This window comes from Chrysochloris asiatica, unplaced genomic scaffold, assembly GCF_000296735.1.
Source record: "Chrysochloris asiatica unplaced genomic scaffold, ChrAsi1.0 scaffold00097, whole genome shotgun sequence".
Lineage (NCBI taxonomy): Eukaryota > Metazoa > Chordata > Mammalia > Afrosoricida > Chrysochloridae > Chrysochloris > Chrysochloris asiatica.
In genome coordinates, this window is record NW_006408615.1 from 7,121,411 (window position 1) to 7,132,824 (window position 11,414).

Below are 11,414 nucleotides of genomic sequence, written 5' to 3' on the forward strand. Positions count from 1 at the left end.
GCCTGGACTGGCTGCGGAAAGTGGCCCCAACACCTACTTTTAAATGTACTGTTTCTAACTCGGGCAATTTGGCTACGAACGTTAGGCTTCTGAGCATTTAAATCTTAGACACAAGATGGAATGAAGCCTTGCTGAGCTGGGGTCCTTCAGTGGGCACCAGATTTCATGCCCTACAGCAGCGAGTCTAAGGGGCTTGCGCCAGGGATGCCCTGATCCTAGGTCTCCCAAGCCCACATCTGACCCTGTACCAGCTGACCCCCCACCTGACCCCCATCCCTGCGTTTGCTCTCTTCCTGGTAAGCCTTCCAGCGTGGGGAACCCATCCATCATTGGGCTGGGTGTGGTGTTCTCTGCTGGGGCAGACTCTTTTTCTAATCATACTGGAACATGAAGGGGGTGAGTGGTTAGCTGTGAGTCAGGACTGTCCTGAGACCTAGGGGAGGGGAGGAGAGGCCCTCCCTTCCCTGATGACTTGCCTGAGGAAGGGTTCCCTCTGTCTCCAGCTCCCAGAGCCTGTTGTCAGAACTGCAGCTTCCGTGGCACCAAGGACTGGGGAGCCTGCGACTCTGCATTTATTGCAACTCAAGGGGAGTTGCCCATCTGGGTCTGCCCTGAGTTGCTTCAGGCAGCAGGGGCCAGACAAGAGCAGAGACCCCATGCTGGGAGATTCTATCATGTGATTATTTGGAGTCAAATAAATCATGCTCTGAGCACCCCCCCGCACCCCCTGCACCCCCCCCCCACTCCCCGTACCTCACTGCCCTGTCCCTGAACTGCAGCTGTGAGGTGTACCCACTTCTACTGGCCTCAGAGGGGGAGGGAGCCAGATACCTGACCTCTGGGCTGCCTGCCGGCCTCTTGCCTCAGGCTTCATCCTCTCACCTTGGACCACCTCTTCAGACACCCCTCTCTTCCTCTTCCTCTTTGGGGTCACCAGGTGTTCCCCAACCCCAGAACCTCCCTCCAACCCAGAAACCAGAACCCACCGATGACCCTCCCTGTGTCCTATAGCCTCTCTCTGTCCTCCTCCCTCTGAGCTGAGACCTCCGGAACCTCCTTCCATCTCATAATTTCCCTTGGACCCCACAACCGCTTTTCACCCCCTTAAGCCCTATGACTCCGGAACCTCCCTCAGGTCCAGAACGTTCCTTTGACCTGGAACCTTCCTCTGATCCTTCGACCTCTCTGTGACCCTGTGACCACCTTGTGACACCATGACCTGATCTCTCAGACCTTGGAGCCTGCCTATGACTCAGACCCTCCCAGCAATAAACCTTTCTTCTCCGCCCGCTGCCCGAGTACTAGCTATGTGGTTTCTGCAGGGAGGATGCTGGCCAAGAGGGAGAAATTCCAGAAAATTAGGAGATCAAAAAGGGAGGAAGACCAATATCCTCCCTGGCATCAGCTCAGGGACCATGGAGACTTTCCGACAGACTCAGAGGCCGTTAAAGCCGGAGAGAGGCTGGGCTGTCAGATCCTCGAGGTCCCTGGGGTCTGTGTGTTCCTCTGGTTCACAAGGATCCATCAGCTGCTCAGTCAGGGCGTCCACGGAGCGGGAGGGGACCACTGAGAGAACCTGCTGTTGGTTCTCCCCTAACAGGGGTGCTGATGTTGTTAGGGGCCAGCCAGTAGATTCCAACCCACGTGTGCTTGGTGCCCCAGAGGGCTTCCTAGGCTGTCATCTCTATGGGAGCCGAAACCCAGGACTTTCTCCCATGGAGCTGGGGAGTGGGTTTGACCTTCGGTTGACATCCGAGACTTAAGCATTGTGCCACCAGGGATCCTTGAAAGGCTAATGAGAGATACCAGATCACACACAAGGGTTACTGGTAACTCCCCTTCTCCCCGTTTGCCTGCCCACCAGCTCACACATACCTGCCCCTGGTAACTAGGAGGGGCAGGAACCTTGGACAAGTTACTTAACCTCTCTGAGCCTCAGTTTCCCCATTGTCAACATGGTTTCAAGCATGCGTCAAGGGCCGGCCCACCACTCAAGAGGTGCCTCAGTAAATATGCTCCTTGTTGGCATTACTATGATATTACCATTCCTATTATTCTTTTAAGATGGAAACCTAGAGAGGAAACAACGAAAGACCCATAGAATGCCATTTTTCTGCTTTCGGATGCCTATGTTATTTTTCACACTTCTCTAATAACCAGGAGAGGAGAATGTAATTTCGCATTCTAATTGTACTCCTTTCGCGTTAAATTCGCTATTTTATGGTGACTTCACGTAATCTTTCTAAATATCACTTTACCACTTACCCCAGTGTCCAACCTCTCTGTGAGAAGACTGGCAATAATTTAACCATTCCCAGACTGGAAGGCATTTCAGTAGCTTACCTGTTGTCCATTTTATAAGGACCAATAACTTAGAGATGGGAAGGGGGCAAAGTGCCAGACCCCTGAGTGTGTTCATGTCTTCTCCCTTCTTTGAATGATTTCCTCCAGGGAGAATCCAGGCCGGGAAAATGACTAAACAGAGTAATATTTATTTTAGTGCCAGCTCATTCCCTAAAAGATTGAACCCCATCGTAGCACTGACACCAACAACCTTCAGCAAAGGGTACCCCCACTTTGTATATTTTGCATCTCTTTGACTGTTGCATCTTCCCTTACATGTGTTCATTAACTGCATCAATTGCATTATCTCTCTGATGAGTTGCAGGTTTCCTGTGCCCCCAAGACAGAAGATACTTGAAAGCATTCCCACAAGGCACTCTGTCTTTCCCAAACTTAAGTTTGCTCCCTGTTCTTGTCTGCGTACCTCCTGCCTTCTGTTGACTTAATACATTTTTAATTGACTTTAAATCAAGTCACTCTTCTAAAAACAACTCAAGACTTGTTCTAAGTAATGCGATCCTGGGTTTAAGAGTTATCTGCTTCCTAATAGGCATTAAAGGGCACTTTAAAACGAATCCATAAACCAAGCCAAAACCTGCTGGAGCCAACCCACACTGGCTTAGAAAAGCACCTCCGGTTAAGTCTTCAGGAATTCAGGGAGTCAGTTGTTAAACGCAACCATTATAAAAGGTTAAATAAACTTACAGTGAAATATGTTATGGCGCACACAAAGGTAATAGATATTCACAACTCATTGTTTTCCAATTTTTTCTTTTGCTTCATTTACTCTTATTTGCAATTTTGAGGCTATTTGATGTTACTGTGTCCTGGTGTGGCACTATAAGATAAGCACTGGACTGTTAACCACAAGATCGGTGGTTCAAACCCACCAGCTGATACTCGGAAACGCTATACAAGATCTATACATGGTTAGTCACTATGAGTCGGAACTGCCTCCAAGGCACTTAACAACAACAACAGCCGTGTCTAGCTATGTGGGAAATCATTATAATTGTGGTTACTGCAATTGAATCGTGTGGTTGGTGAACGCTATTGACTATACTGTGGACGGTCGGAAGAAGGAACGAGTAAGTCTTAGAAGAATGCTCCTCAGATGCAAAGAATGCAAGACTTCATGTGTTTTATTTGGACACATCATCGGGAAGAATGCATGCCTTAGAAAAGGACTTTTTATTTGGTAAAGTAGAAGGTCATTGAAAATAAGGAAAACCTTCAGTGAACTGAACAGACATGTTAACCACAACATCGGGGACAAACATTCCAGCAGCTATAAAGATAGTAGTGAACTAAGCCGTGATTCGTTCTCTTACTACATGAGTTGCTATGAATTCAGATGATTTGCCAGCCACGAAACTACCAGCCGCTCCGCGGGAGAAAGATTTACACCCTCGGAAACCCTGTACAGGGTCGCTATGGGTAGGAACCGACTCGATGGTGCTTAACAACAACTGCGCATCCCTTCCCAGCTCTGCATGTGGTGATTTGAAGCATCTACACCATAGAATTGGGGGCAGATGCTACAACTCAGGACTTCCCTTCCACTCCCAATGTTGTTGTTGTTGTTGTTAAGTGCCGTCGAGACTCCCAATAGAGAACATTAAAGTTAAAGTTGACCAGCACAACACTCAGACACTGGTGAATTTACCACCTGTGGGAAGCAAACCTGCTGCTTACCTGCCCGAGAAAGCAGGACCGGATGTGTCCAGGGGACATCCATGGGCAGACCAGAACAAGGGGGTGTGGGAGGGGAATTCTTGGCTCCTCTCCAGCCCCAGTCACATAGGTGACAGAGAGATTGACTAGAACTTCCTATCACACCTCTGGGTTGTCGATCTCCGGAGGGAATGACTTGGGCATCGTCTTCATCAGCCCTTGGCTCCATCCTTTGTTTCTGACTCCAAAACTGTGTTGTTGTTGTGTGGGTGCAGCCCAGCCATCATTCATTCACTGCTCCTGCTTCCATGAACTTCATCCAGTGAGGGATAGAAAATGAGTCCTGCCCCTCCACCTACCATGCTTGGAAAATCAGTGTCTGCAGCCGAAGGGCAGATACACCCTAGGGAAGGCTATGGGAAAACCGTTGGGAAGATGCTCTTGGAGAATGTGCTAGACCAAGCAGGTGTTTGAGACCTAGCCTGAGCTGTAGAGCTGGGTTCCACCATCTCCAGGACCTGGAGGGCTTTGGGTCCTGCATCCCTGTGACCCTGGGCAATTCATTGCCCAAACAGGTCCTCTGGGGCCATCTGTAAAAACAGTCCCTTCCTGGATACCATGCCCTCTAGGAGTCTGATTCCAAGTCTTGTTCTTGGGGACCTGCTGGCCAGAGTCAGTGTCGTCCTTGAAAGGGGTTCTGGAAACCCTATATCCAGCCTGAGTGGGAAGCCCACACTGCCCACCCAGGACTCTCCTGTAGGATCTTTATTAAAACCCCCAAACCCAGTAACTGTATCCATGGCTCCATAAACAACGATGGCAGCTCATGTGAGCAATTAGCTGGTAGCGCCGGGTCTTGTAGAGAGGAGAGGCTGGGCTCGTTAGCTGTCACAGAAAGAGAAGGGTTCTCTCTTCAATACGACAGGAAGACCATGTCCTCACCCTCTGGGCTGCTGCTGGGCAATGTGGAGAAGCAAGAAAACTTAAAGAGAACATGGACAGCCAAAGGCTCTTACGTTCAGGGTCCTTAACGGCAGAAGTGTTATCAGTGCAGACTGCGCCAGGTGGAACTGTCGGGGACACACCAAAATGATTACGTGATTTTTGTGCGCTGTTCTAGCAGAAATAGATTCTTATAAAAATATCCCTGCAATTAGTTAAAAGCACAAAAACATTTTTTGTAAGCCCAACTTACAGAGCTACTGCCATCGAGCCGATTCTGACTCGTAGCAACTCTGTACAGGGGTTCCAAGGAGCAGCTGGTGAGTTTGAACTGCTGACCTTGCAGTTCGAACCGAGCTTATAATCAAGTGCTTATCCTACAGCGCCTAACCAGGAACCCTAGCCACTAGACCACCAGGGAAACCTGTATAGGGTTAGTTGTTGTTGTTAAGTGCCATTGATCTCGTTCCAACCCATAGCGACCCTGTATAGGATTTCTGAGGAGAAGCTGGTGAGCGTGAACCATCAACCTTGTGGATCTGTAAATCTTTATGGGATCTGAAAATCAAGTGGCTGGTGGGTTTGAACTGCCAACCTTGCATTTGCAGTCCAGTGATCGTTCTATAGCAAGAACAACCACCAAGACTCCTGTATCCTAACTTGCATGTACCAATACACCTCTTGTTACTGCTGTCCTGGCTCATGGCAACGCTGTATTCTCAACACTGCTGGTCCTGCTCCATCCTCACCACTGTTGTCATGTTTGAGTCCATTGTTGCATCTACTGTGTCACTCCATCTCATTGAGAGCCCTCCCCTTTTTCTCTTACCCTCAGCCTTACCAAAGATGATGCTCTTCTCCGAGACTGATCCCTCCTGATAACATGTCTAAAGTACATGAGATGACATTTCATCATCCTCGATTTTAAGGAGCATTCTGGTTGTACCTCTTCTTACAAGACAGATTTGTTCATTGTTCTGATTTTTGTTGTTGTCGAGTGCTGTTGAGTCAGTTCCAACTTACAGTGACCCTATAGAGGGTTTCTGAGGCTGTAGATCTTGACAGGAGCAGAAAGTCGCATCTTTCTTCCATTGGGCTCCTGGCAGATTCAAATGCTGACCTTGTGGTTAGCAGCCCAGCTTATAACCCACTACGCTACCAGGGCTGTTGTTGTTAAGTGCCGTTGAGTCGATTCTGACCCATAGCGACCCTGTATAGGGTTTCTGAGGAGAGGCTGGTGAGCTTGAACCACCGACCTTGTGGTTCAAACGACTTTGCAGTCTGACACATTAACTCACAGCGCCACACCAGGACTCCTAGCCATGGTATAATCAGTATTCTTTGCCAACACCATAATTCAAATGCATCGACTCATCTCCAGTCATCCTTATTCATTGTCCAGCTTTCATGAGCATCTGAGGTGATTCAAAGTACCATGACTTTGGCCAGGTGCACCTTAGTCCCCCAAGTGACATTTTTGCTTTCTGTCACCTTAAGGAAATCCCTTACAGCAGGTTTGCCCATGCAATATCTTCTTGGGCATCTCCATTGCTGCATCCATGGGTGCTGACGGCAGATCCAAGAAAAATGAACTCCTTGACAGTTTCAATCTTTTCTCAGTTTTGTCATGATATTGCTTATTGGTCCAGGTATGAGGATTCTGGTTTTCTCTGTGTTCAGGTGTAATTCATACTAAAGGTTGCAGCCTTCGATCTTCCTCAGCAAGTGCTTCACTTTTAGCAAGCAAGATTGTATCTTCTGTGTGTTGCAGATGGTTGGTGAACTTCCTCCAATGCTGATGTTGTATTCGTCTCCATACGATCCAGCTTCTCAGATAATTTTCTCAGCAGACAGACAGACCTGAATGGTGTTGCTGTTATTGCATACCACTGAATCTGGTCTGACGTATCGTGACCTTGTATAGGTTTTCTGAGGAGCAGTTGGTGGATTTGAACTGTCAGCCTTGTGGTTCGCAGTCCAGTGCTGGTCCTATAGCAACATACCCGAAGTCCTCAGATGGAATTCATATGGTGCAAGATACAGCTCTGATTCACACATTTCCTGATTTTTGTTGTTATTGTTAAATGCCATCAAGTTGGTTCCCACCCACAGTGACCCTGTATAGGGCTTCCAAGGAGCGGCTGGTGAGTTTGAACCACCAACCTTGTGGTTCAAACTGACTTTGCAGTGCAATGCTTTATCCTACAGCGCCACACCAGGCAGTGTCTTTTTGTTCTGTCCAAATGATTTCCTCTCTGTGTATATGTTTTCCATGAGCACAATTAAGTGTTCTGGAATTCCCATGCTTTGCAGTCTTATCCATAATTTGTTACGATCAGTAGAGTCACATGCCTTTGCATAGTCAAAGGTCAGCATCTTTCAGCACGGTGGTTCTGTAAGATAAGGATGGGTTGTTGTTGTTGTTAAGTACCGTGGAGTCGGTTCTGACTCATAGTGACCCTACACAGGGCTTCTGAGGCTATAAATCTTTATGGGAGCAGACCGCCTCATTTTTCTCCCATGTCGAACTGCCGACCATGAGGTTAGCAGTCCGATTCATAACCACTAAGCTACCAGAGCTCCTTAAGATAAGGATGGGACTAAGAGTCAAAAAGTCAGCAGTTCGAGCCCACCAGCAGCGCCTTGGGAGAAAGATGAGGCTTTCAAACTCCCACAAAACTTTAAAGCCTCAGAAGGCCTATCCTGGAGCCTTGGTGTGGCACCGAAGGGTAAGCACTGGACTGCTAACTGTGGGTTGGCAATTCAGAACCATCAGCCACTCCTCAGAAACCCTATACAGGGTTTATGAGTCAGAGCTGACTCGACAGCACTTAACAACAATAAAAATCTTTCTGGTATTCTCTGCTTTCAGCCAAGATCCATCTAACATCAGCAATGGTAGTAACCCTCATTCCACATCCTCTTCTGAATCTAGCTTGAATATTTGGCAGTTCACTGCCAATGTACTGCTGCGGTGTTTGGCAAAATTTTACTTGCATGTGATATTAATGAGATTGATAATTTCTACATTCTGTTGGATCACCTTTCTTTGGAATGGGTACAAATATGGATCTCTTCCAGTCAATTGGCCAGGTAGCTGTCTTTTAATTTCTTATGTAAGTGAAAGCTTCCTGCATCCATGAGTTGAAACATTACAATTTGTATTCTGTCAGTTTCGGAGGTCTTGTTTGTTGCTAATGCCTTCAGTGCAGCTTGGACGTCTTCCTTTAATACCATCAGTCCTTGACTGTATGCTATCTCCTGAAATGATTGAAAGTCTACCAATTCCTTTCGGTGCATTGACTCTGTATAGTCCTTCCATCTTCTTGTGAGCTTCTTGCGTTGTTCAATATTTTGCCCATAGAATTCCTTAGAAAGTCTCTCTTCCAGTCTTTCAGCTTAAGAAATGATGAGAGGGTTCTTCCCTTTTGGTTTTCTAACTCTAGATCTTAGTGCATTTCATTATCATACTCTACTCTGTCTCCTCAAGCTGCCCTTTGAAAATTTCCTGTTCAGCTGCTTTTCTTCCTCATTTCCTCAAGTGCTTTAGCCATTCTGTGTTCAAGAGCAAGTTTCAGAGTCTCTTCTGACATCTCTTTTCGTCTTTTCTTTCTTTGCTATCTTTTCATGACCTTTTGCTTTCTTTCATGTATGATGTTCTTGATGTCATCCCACAACTCATTTGGTCTTCAGACCTGCAAGGCTAAAACTCTGCTCATTTATTTTTTGTACTTTCTAATGTGCTGCAGTCAGCGCTGTCTTGATTACCCAATTGCAATGGCTCATCCAGTCATGTGGTTTCAGCTACACATGCTCCAAGCCAAGTCCTGTTTTCTGTACTGCCAGTATTTTTATAGTCACTGATTTTGTCAAACTGTCTGGTGTTTTAGCTACAATATTGTAGTAACCAGTATTTGTGAATCTCTGTCAATAACTTCTTTGAGCATGAAGTAGTCATTAAAGGAAAAGGAGAAAAATCAAAAAACATCTTCTGCTCAGTTACTAATAACATTGCCATTCAGTCTGGAAAGATTTTACAAAGTAATTTTGTTTGGTTTTGTTAAATACCCTCGAGTCTGTCCCGCCTCATAGAGATCCTGTATAAGGTTTCTGAGGAGTGGTTGGTGAGTTTGAACTTGTGGTTCACAGTCCAGTGTTACTATTCATAGTATCTTAGGAATGTTACATTTAAACAGTGTGCCACTATATTTGTCACATATTATTCTATGATTAAAATTGATTGTAAGCATTACTAAGGATTCTGTACCGTCTGGTACATGGGGTCGGGGATTGGGGTGTGATGCCAACCCGAATGACATCACTGTTTTCCTGGGCCCAGCTCCAGCATCACGTGTGGGTCAAGGGGAACAGAAATTCATCTCATCAGCGGGGCTCAGGAGGTCCATGGAATCTTTGCTTCACCCACTGTGAAAATGCTGACCTTAAGTGCTAAAATATTTGTTTCCAAGAATAGGTGCTTGTTAACGCAGCCAATGTCTCCCAACTTGGGCATTCAAGATCCATCAGGATGACGGAAGCCAGTGCTTGCCTTGGGGCTGGGAGGGCGCCCCACCCACCCTGATCAACACCTTCTGAGCCCACCCAAGAGGGTCTTCCTGTTGTGTCTAGGGCATCCCGGAGTCCTTGTGGGGAACCAGCGGACAGTCAGAGCCCTGGGAATGGCCCCTTCATCCTTTGGCATTGCTGAACACAGCATCTGGAGGCAGGAGGATGGGATTTGGGTTCCCTGGACCAGGCTCACATGGGCCCTGCCACACCCCAGCCAGGTGTCCTCGGGTTGCGGTTTTGACATTGTATGTTGGGTATACCCCCCACCTGGCAGGGGCATTGTGGGGGTGAGCAGGGAAACTTGGCAGCGCCCCTCACAGGGAAAGGACCCCCCCTCAAAGGGTATCTTTCCACCCATGTTGTTTCCACAGCCCTCTGGAGGCTTCCACTTGGAGTCCAGCCTCATGGTGAGGTTTTCCTGTGAGATCAAAACCACGGTTTGTTTCTTAAATATGAGGGTCTTTTCTATACCAAGGCTTCATACAATGGTTCAGTGCTTGGCTTCTAACCAAAGAGTTAGTGGTTCGAGACTACCCATTTGGTCTGTGGGAAGAAAAAACTGTCAGTCTGCTCCTTCAAAGCCTTCAGTCTCGGAAACCAGATGGGGCGGTTCTACTCTGTCACATGGAGTCCTTCTGAGTCAGAAGCAACTCAGCAGCCCCTAACAACAGAGTCACATTTGGCACAACCAGTAAACCCTCAGCTGTTAAACAGAAACACTGGCCGTCCGAACCTACTCAGCATCTCCACAAGAGAAAGACATGACAATCTATTCCCATAAAGATTTGTTATTGTTGTGAAGTGCCATCGACTCAGTTCCAACTCATAGCAAGCCTGTGTTGGTTTTCTGAGGAGCGGCTGATGAGTTCGAACTGCCGACCTTGCAATCCAGTGCTTATCCAACAGTGTCTCACTGGAACTCAGAAACTTGATGGGGGCCAGTCTTACTCTATCCTTAGGGTCCTATCAGTCAAACCGACTTAATGGCGCTGGGTTTGGTTTCTGTGTTTTTTAGACACACACCAAATTTGAAGCTCCATTAAGCCTAGTTCCAGGTGGCTGCCCATATGGTTTGTCCCTTCAGCCTGTGTTGGATGTCAGCTTCCGCTGCTCACTGGCCTCCTTCTCCCATGGGGCTGCTCAGTGCCCCCTCCATCCCTTCCCACCCCAGCTCCACCCACAGCTGTGGATACAGGAATTTCTATAATAAATGCCCTATTCCCTGGCACTCGTAGGGGTCCTGTGTCTTAATATGAGTCTTAGTGATGCATCATGGCCTCCTTGTTGACTTCCTGACATCCACATGGGTCTCCAGGACAGGGAGGACAGGCTGTGGTTAGTGGGTGGTCAGGACAGGGAGACAGTGGCCACTGGTCTGAGGAGCTACGTGGCCAGTGAAGAGCTTCCAGTAGCAGATGATGGCCAAATAGGTGTTCTCTTGAAAGAACATGGGCCACTCTGTGGGGATTGGGAACAAGGGTATTTTGGGCAGGCCTGCCTCTTCCTGGGTCTCACTGCCCACTCTTATAAGACTAGGGACACGGTGTCTTTCAACCTGATACCTCATTGGCCTCTCCTCTAGCTAATAGAGAAACAAAGGTATCACCTGGAGGACTTATATGTTTGTGAAAACTGAACAATGAAAAAGGAAAACTGAAGAGAATCAATGCTTTGCTTGCTGAAAGCTAAGAGAACATACATGATGAAGACCAGAGTGGAATCACCTCATCATCAAGAAAACAAAAATCCTCACCACTGGATCAATAAGTAATATCCCGATAAACTGAGAAAAGACTGAAGTTGTCGAGGATTTCATTTTACTTGGATCCACCATCAACATTTAAACCATTCGGTGTTTCCATGTTCTGTTTGAACAACTGCCTCTT